Source organism: Micromys minutus (genome assembly GCF_963924665.1).
Source record: "Micromys minutus genome assembly, chromosome: 24".
Classification (NCBI taxonomy): Eukaryota; Metazoa; Chordata; class Mammalia; order Rodentia; family Muridae; genus Micromys; species Micromys minutus.
In genome coordinates, this window is record NC_137959.1 from 4,402,176 (window position 1) to 4,409,542 (window position 7,367).

General features: G+C 42.3%; 1 pseudogene across 1 annotated transcript; it reads right to left on the reverse strand.

Moving 5' to 3' along the window:
- Positions 1 to 4,914: 4,914 nt before the first annotated feature.
- On the reverse strand, positions 4,915 to 5,811 carry LOC308435842 (Y+L amino acid transporter 2-like; annotated as a pseudogene). Its single transcript has one exon. The product of its transcript is annotated as a Y+L amino acid transporter 2-like (transcript).
- Positions 5,812 to 7,367: the final 1,556 nt, after the last annotated feature.

A 7,367-nucleotide genomic window follows, 5' to 3' on the forward strand; every position in this document is an offset into this window, starting at 1 on the left:
AACTGTGCAGAGTTTGAAATTGACTTCTTGCTATTTTTTCCTTTTCAAAATTGTTGTAGCTATCCCAATTTCTTGACTTTCCAAAAAGTTTTATATAGTTTATTAAAAAGTCTGCCAATGAGTTTGAACAATATTAAACTAAAACCATGTGTCATTGACTACAGTAGGTTTTTCCACTCACTGTGTTTTTTCCCCCGAAGTTTATTAGATGCCACCAATGTCCTACTTATGTTTGTTAACTCTGTACCTATGTATTCATTTTTTGTTTTTAACAATTACAAGTGATATCACACATTTAATTTTAGTGCCTATGTGTCTATTGGCAACAGATAATTGCAGTTGGTTTTTGTATATTTATCTTATATCCTGCAATCTTTGTAAAACTGCCTATTACTTCTATGTGTGTTTTAAACATGCTTGAGAGCTTTCTATCTACACAATCATGTTCTCTGAAAATGAAGATGCTTTTATTTATTCTTTTCAAAACCTTTTTTTCTTGCTTTTTGTACTAGTCAAACATTCTAATAGTGTGTTGTTGGTTAGCATTTTATACAATGTTAGCTCAGGTTTGTTTTTCTTAGTTCCACATTTTAGTGTGTGTGTGTGTGTGTGTGTGTGTGTGTGTGTGTGTGTGTGTGTGTGTGTGTGTTTGCCACTTTTGTGTATGCCTTCAAAGGCCAGAGAAGATATTGGATTGTCTAACACTAGTATTAAAGTTGTAAAGCACCAAACCTGGGAGCTAGAACCAAATTCAGATCCTCTGGAAGCACAGCAAATGTTCTTAAATGCTAAGTTATCACTCTGCCCTCCAGGGTTTTTCTTATAAATAATCATTTATAAAGTTGAGAAACTTTGATTCTGTTCTGTTTTAGTCCTGTCCAGTCTATTCTTCTTTTGTTGAGAGCTGTTATTATCAAGAAGTGTTGAATTGTGCCAAATACTTCTTCTATAATTAATATGTTTATGTGATTCTTCTCTTTAGGCTGTTATTGTGATGGATTGTTCTGATTGTTTCTTAAATACTGAACCAACTTCAAACTCATACAATAAATCATACTTAGTAATGGCACATAGTTCTTATGAACTGTTAAATTCCGTTTGTTACTATTTTGTTAAAAATTTTAAATCTATATTAATGAAAAATATCTATCCAATGGTTTTTTTTTTTGGTTTCTTTTATATTTTGATATCAGGAAAAGTTTAGCTTCAGAAAATGACTTGGTAGTAGTTCCTTTTTTAAATTCCATTTTCTGGAAAACCTTTTGGGAGAGGGAGTTGACTCTTTCAGGATTACACACATTGTTTTCTGTTTAGGATAATTTACTTTTGCTGAAATTAAATTTTCTAATTTTAACATAACTCTTCTTTTTATTGATATTTGCATGATTAGTATTGTGTATCTTTTATCTTTCTACTCTATTTAATATCTGAACTACATTTCTCATAGAACACACAAGGTTGAGTCATGCTTTTTATTTTATTTTATTTTATTTTGTCAACTACCATCTTTTCATTGTTAAATTTAGACCATATACATTTAATATAACTACTTGTATATTAAAATTGTCTTCCATTTTATTTTGCTTTTTATTTTAGTTTTGTTTTTAGGGTTTTTTCTTAGGATTTTATTTTAGTTTTAATGATTTTGTAAATATCTATGTGTAAGTTTGTGCTTGTTGGATTCATGTTATGGACTGTTCTTTGTTTTTCTGCTTCCTTAAAAGGATTTTAGAGAGAGGGGAAAGAAGAAACAAAGGGGGAGAGAGAGAGAGAGGGAGAGAGGGGGGGAGGGAGGGAAGGAGGGAGGGAGGGAGAGAGAGAGAGAGGGAGATAAGAGGGGATAGAGAGAGAGAGAGAGAGAGGGAGGGGAAAATGGAGAGGGAGAGGAGAGGGACACAGAGAGAGACAGGATGGAACCAGAAGAAGAAGATGGAGCTGACCCACACGATCTGGAGAAGCTGTAAGTAGCTTGGGACTACATAGATGAATAATAAAATAAGGAAGGGTACAGCTGTCCAGTCTAGGTATGTAGCCTGTATTTATATCAACTGAGTTTTGTGTTCTTTGCTCAGGCATTTTGGGGTTGTGGATTTACTGTTATAAATCTGGTTGTTATATTGTTAATCTTTAGTGTTTTCATTTTACAGGGCTAAGGGAATTTGAGGAAGCGAGATAATAGCCACAGGCATGTGCCACATGCCCAACTGACCATAAGTTTTCACAGTGGGTCATTTTAGAGGAGGCCAGGTTGGCCTCACACCTACTATGTGGCAGAGGATAGTCTTGACTGTCTGGTCCTCCTGCCTCCACAGGAGTGGTAGGGTTGAAGGCAGGTGTATACTACCACACCCAGCTTATTTGATACTGGTCCAGGTTTTTCTGAGTGCTAGAAAACATTTTACCAACACCACTAGATCCAATAATTTGACATTTTTCCTGGGTAAAGTACATTGAATGATCAAAGCTTAAGGTTTTTGGAGAAAGAAAATGACAGGCACTCTAGATTGTGTCACAGAGATTTGAAGGAAAAAACATTTCTCCCGAGTTATAGGGAGATGCTCAGAGGAGCCCAGAGAACAGCGAAAGAAGAAATGATCAAATGCTATCTGCATAGTCTTCTACGGACTCTCCAAAATTCACCCAGAGAATTCAGGTTTTATGTGTGTGGGTTCATGAATAAATCAATGCCCCGTTATTTAATTTTCTTCATTTTTCCCCTAGTAGTGCAGAAGATGATGCATTTGTGTGGTTTTAAAGATACATTTTATTTTTAATTTTGCATACACATGCACATTTGTATGTGGTTATGTGCATATGAATTCAGGTACCTATGGAAGCCAGGAAAAGTAGTTCTCTGGGGCTGGAGTTTACAGGTAGTTTTGAGCCCCAGACACAGGTAATGGGAATCAAAACTGGATCCTCTTTAAGAGCTGAATACCCTCTTAACCACCCAGCCATCATTATTGGACCCAGTAATATATATTTTGACATTTGTTAAATTTATTTTACTACTTCATGCTTGCAATATATTCCAGGGATCCTTCTGATTTTCATTTTCATTACTGTACATGTCTCACCATACATTTTTAAAAAATATTTATTTTTATTTTGTAGGTATAGGTATTGATCTGCATGTATGTCTATGTGCCACACTTGTGGGTGCTTCCCTCCAAGGTCAAAAGGGGCATTGGATCCCTGGAACTGAAGTCATAGCTTGTCGTGAGCTGTCCTTTGGGTGCTGTGACTCAAACCCAGGTCTTCTGGAAGACCAGGGTTCTTAACTGATGAACCAGCTCTCCAGCCTCCAGCATCTATCCTCTTAACAAATTTCAGTGTGCAGTTAGAAGCTTGAAGTATGCCCATTTGCTACCAACCATTACCACTCTGTTTGCAAGACTTCTCATCATCTCTGAGGGGAACTCGGTGTCCATTAAACAGTCGCTCCTTATTCTGTCCTGGTACCCTTTAGAACTACTTAGATGGCACTTAAAGCTGAAATTATATAATATTTATTGCACTGTAATGCCTTATTTCCCTCCATATATCCTCGAGGCTCACTTGTGTTAGATAGCATGTACCCTCAATATTCCATTATATGTATAGGCCGCATTGCTGTCACTTACAGACATTTGGGTGGCTTTTGCATTGTAATTATTGTTCACTGTACTGCCGTGAACATGTGCATGGGAATACCTGTTTCAGTCCATGCTTCTAAGTGGAGTTTCTGGATCATATCAACTGAGAGTGAGTAAAAATCCAGTACTTAAAAATGACCAGTTGGGCAGTGGTAGCACGGGCCTTTAATTCCAGCATTAGAGAGGGAGAGGCAGGCGAATCTCTTAAAGTTCAAGGCCAGCCTGGTCTGTGAAGCCAGGGCCAGAACTACACAGAGAAACCCCGTCTAGAAAAAAACAAACAAAAACCAAACAAACAAATAAAATCTACCCCATAGTGTTACAAATGAATTCACATACTTGAGACACTTAATACACTGCGTGCTCTACAGTAACTGCCCTGTAAATGGTAATTTTATTATTATATAACAAGAGACTTTTTTTTCTGGACCTTAGACGAGAGTGCAGAGATACAGAAAACAGATTCACGAGTGGCTTAAATGCACCAGTGGCCATGGAGGCCCAGGAGGATAGATGAGATCCCTCCAGAAAAGAGAATGAGAGCCAAAGGACAGGACACGGAGTCCAGGAAGAGAACAGAGCGAGCTTCAGAGATGAGGTACGGTCCAGATCATAGCAAAGGCCTAGAGAGTAGAGACCTGGGGAGGTAGAGACCGACAGTGGTGCCCATTACAAGTTAAGGAAGCATGAGGTGCTTACGGTGTCCTCGAATGGAAGCTCAATCACCCAAGTGACCATAAGGAGTGAGGAAGAGAAGGAAACAAGCAGGAAGTCCCTTGGAGTCAGACAGATTGTCTGGAGGACGGTGGCAGGTCAACACAGGGCTGGCATCAACGAAAGTCTGCACAGTCTAGGGAAGTTTACGGGCACAGTAGACTGGACGCTGCAGTGAGGAACAGCCATGCCCAGAGTCTTCATTCTGATGCTAAGTAAGCTTCCTGTTAATACTGTCTTGATGGGGAACCATGGATGAAGCTGAATAAATATTTCTGCATATTTGGTTTGGATAGTTCAAAAATCCATACAATTGATGTCTTGAATTATTTCCTGTATTAATGTGGAATTCAACAAATATTCCAGAAGCTCAAAGAAATGAACACCCAGATTTTCCTGATTGGAAAAATATATTTACATATTAATAGCAGCTTAACTTCATGGCTAATTTTTTTTTAACAGAATGTGGGTCCAGAGGCTCCTTTATTTCAGAAGGTTTAGGGAACTGGTTTTTGGTGGCTGTGGTCACAGCCTTCTGGGCTTCAGGAAATGTCATCTCTGGCTTCTAGTCAATTTTCCTCTCAACATTTTTCTCTTCAGCTACATCTAGCTCCGTCAAGACACAAAAGAAAAGCTTCTGGGTTACTCTGGTGAAACTAGCCAGAACATTCCTAATAAAGAGTGGCCTCCAGGACTCTGGCAAGTAAACACCCATGAAGTAGACAGGGACCCCAGAGAGGGCCACCCTAATGCCACTGAGGGAACTGATGGTGTCACTGAAGAGGGGTATGGCCACCAGAAACAAGGAGCACACACAGAACATGATGGGGAAAAAAGAGGCTCAGCTTGAGAGGTCGGGGCCAGTCAGGCTCTTTCCGGCGAAGGCGGAGCTGTTCAACAACAGACAAGCCCACAAAGAGCCAGTAGCTGACGCTGATGAGCAGGAAAGCGTCCTTCCAGACAAGGTAGATAGGTGTCATATGTGATGAACAATACTGCAGGCACAGGGGTAACACGCTCAGTGTGGATCATCGACAGAGGTTCGGGAGGTGGTCCTCACGAGAGCCCACAAAAAACAACCTTGATGAAGCAAAAGGATGCATTTAGGCCCCCAAAGCCGGACAGAGCAGTAGCAATGGGCATGGTCCAACTGAACATGCAAAATGTCCGGTGTGCAAATGTCACAGTCCCACTGTCACTCTTATGGACAGCACGTGTAAGAGGCCATGTCTGCCAGGATGTAGATGAGTCTCACAATTGGCATAGAAATCACAGTGGCCAAGGGCAAATTCCTTTCTAGGTTTTTGATTTCTTCTGATATAAAATTAAGGGTGCCCCAACCTGAGTGAGAGAAGAGGGCAGAATACAGGGCAAAAGAGAGGTCTCCCACATTCCACGAGGAACCTTCAAAGGAGTCCTGAAAGTGCTCAGTGTATCCCTGGCACAGTTTAACAAGGCCCATGATAACGATGGCAGTGAGGGCCAAGACCTTGGCATACGTGAATGTGTCCTGTACATGTGTGCCCCACTTGACATAGGCACAGTTCACAAATGTCAGCAGACATATGCAGGCAGCAGCGAGGAGCCGGCAGGCCACGTATCGCAGGTGGGGAAGGAGGGCTTGATGATACAGTCGGCAATGATGGCCTGAGTCGTGGGCTCAACAATTAGAAGTGAGACCCACAGACGGATAAAGGCAACGAAGCCCCGAAGGCCTCTAGAATATAAGCATAGCTAGCCCCTGACTTGGTGATAGTGGTCCCCAGTTCTGCATAACAGAGAAGAGCCCACCAGTGGCCACACTGCAAGTGACAACCCATAGGAAGCCGTGTATTTTAGAACACCCTTGGGTGAGACAAAGATCCCTGAGCCAATCATGTTGCCCAGCACCAGGCCTGAGCCAATCATGTTGCACAGCACCAGGCCTGAGCCAATCATGTTGCCCAGCACCAGGCCTGAGCCAATCATGTTGCACAGCACCAGGCCTGAGCCAATCATGTTGCCCAGCACCAGGCCTGAGCCAATCATGTTGCACAGCACCAGGCCTGAGCCAATCATGTTGCCCAGCACCAGGCCTGAGCCAATCATGTTGCCCAGCACCAGGCCTGAGCCAGTCATGTTGCACAGCACCAGGCCTGAGCCAATCATGTTGCACAGCACCAGGCCTGAGCCAGTCATGTTGCACAGCACCAGGCCTGAGCCAATCATGTTGCACAGCACCAGGCTGACCCCGTTCAGCGAGATCTCCTTCTTCAGCTGCATGGTTTCTGGAGACCCTTGCGATGGAGAGCTGGCATCTTCTTTTACAGTGTGCTGGTTGGCCTTGGGGAGAAGTTGGTAGGTGAGTGTGGGGCTCCCAAGCTACCTGGTTTCCATGGTAAATGGTTCCCGTACACCCGTGTTTACTGTGGCCTCCCCGGCTCCGCCAGTTACCTCCTAGTGTCCCCGAGCTGCCAGTATGCTCGGTCGTGCCCTATGGCTGATATTTAATCACACAGAATAACATACAGATAACTTTTGAAGGACCAGGACTGTTCTATTCTTTTCTAACACCACCTTCCCTTTTTGCAACAAAACAATTCTAGGTCAGCAGAGAGGTAATAAGTCAGTTAGACACATCGTAAATTAACTCCAAATAGCAAAGCCAAATATTCAAACTCAACTTCAGAAATGATCTCTTAGCTCGGACATCAATAAATGGAGAAATGGCAGCAGGTTAATCCTTCACTTCTTGTAGGCCAAGGATAGAGATGTGGTCCTGATTATTCCCGGAAGCATGACAAAAGATGCTTGAGTCAGGCCCTCATAATAAAGATGTGCTCAGGGCCTGGTCATCAGAAAGGGAACAAATTAAATTACACTGTGAGGACCGGACGAGAATAATCACAACCACTCAGTGTGTGCCCAGTGCTGGGGGACCGTGAGGTAGCTGTCGTGCCTAAACCCCCCTCCCGAGACCACACTAGTGTAGGAGAGACTGGAGGCCAAACTCCTGGGGCCTTCAGCTATCAGATGCCT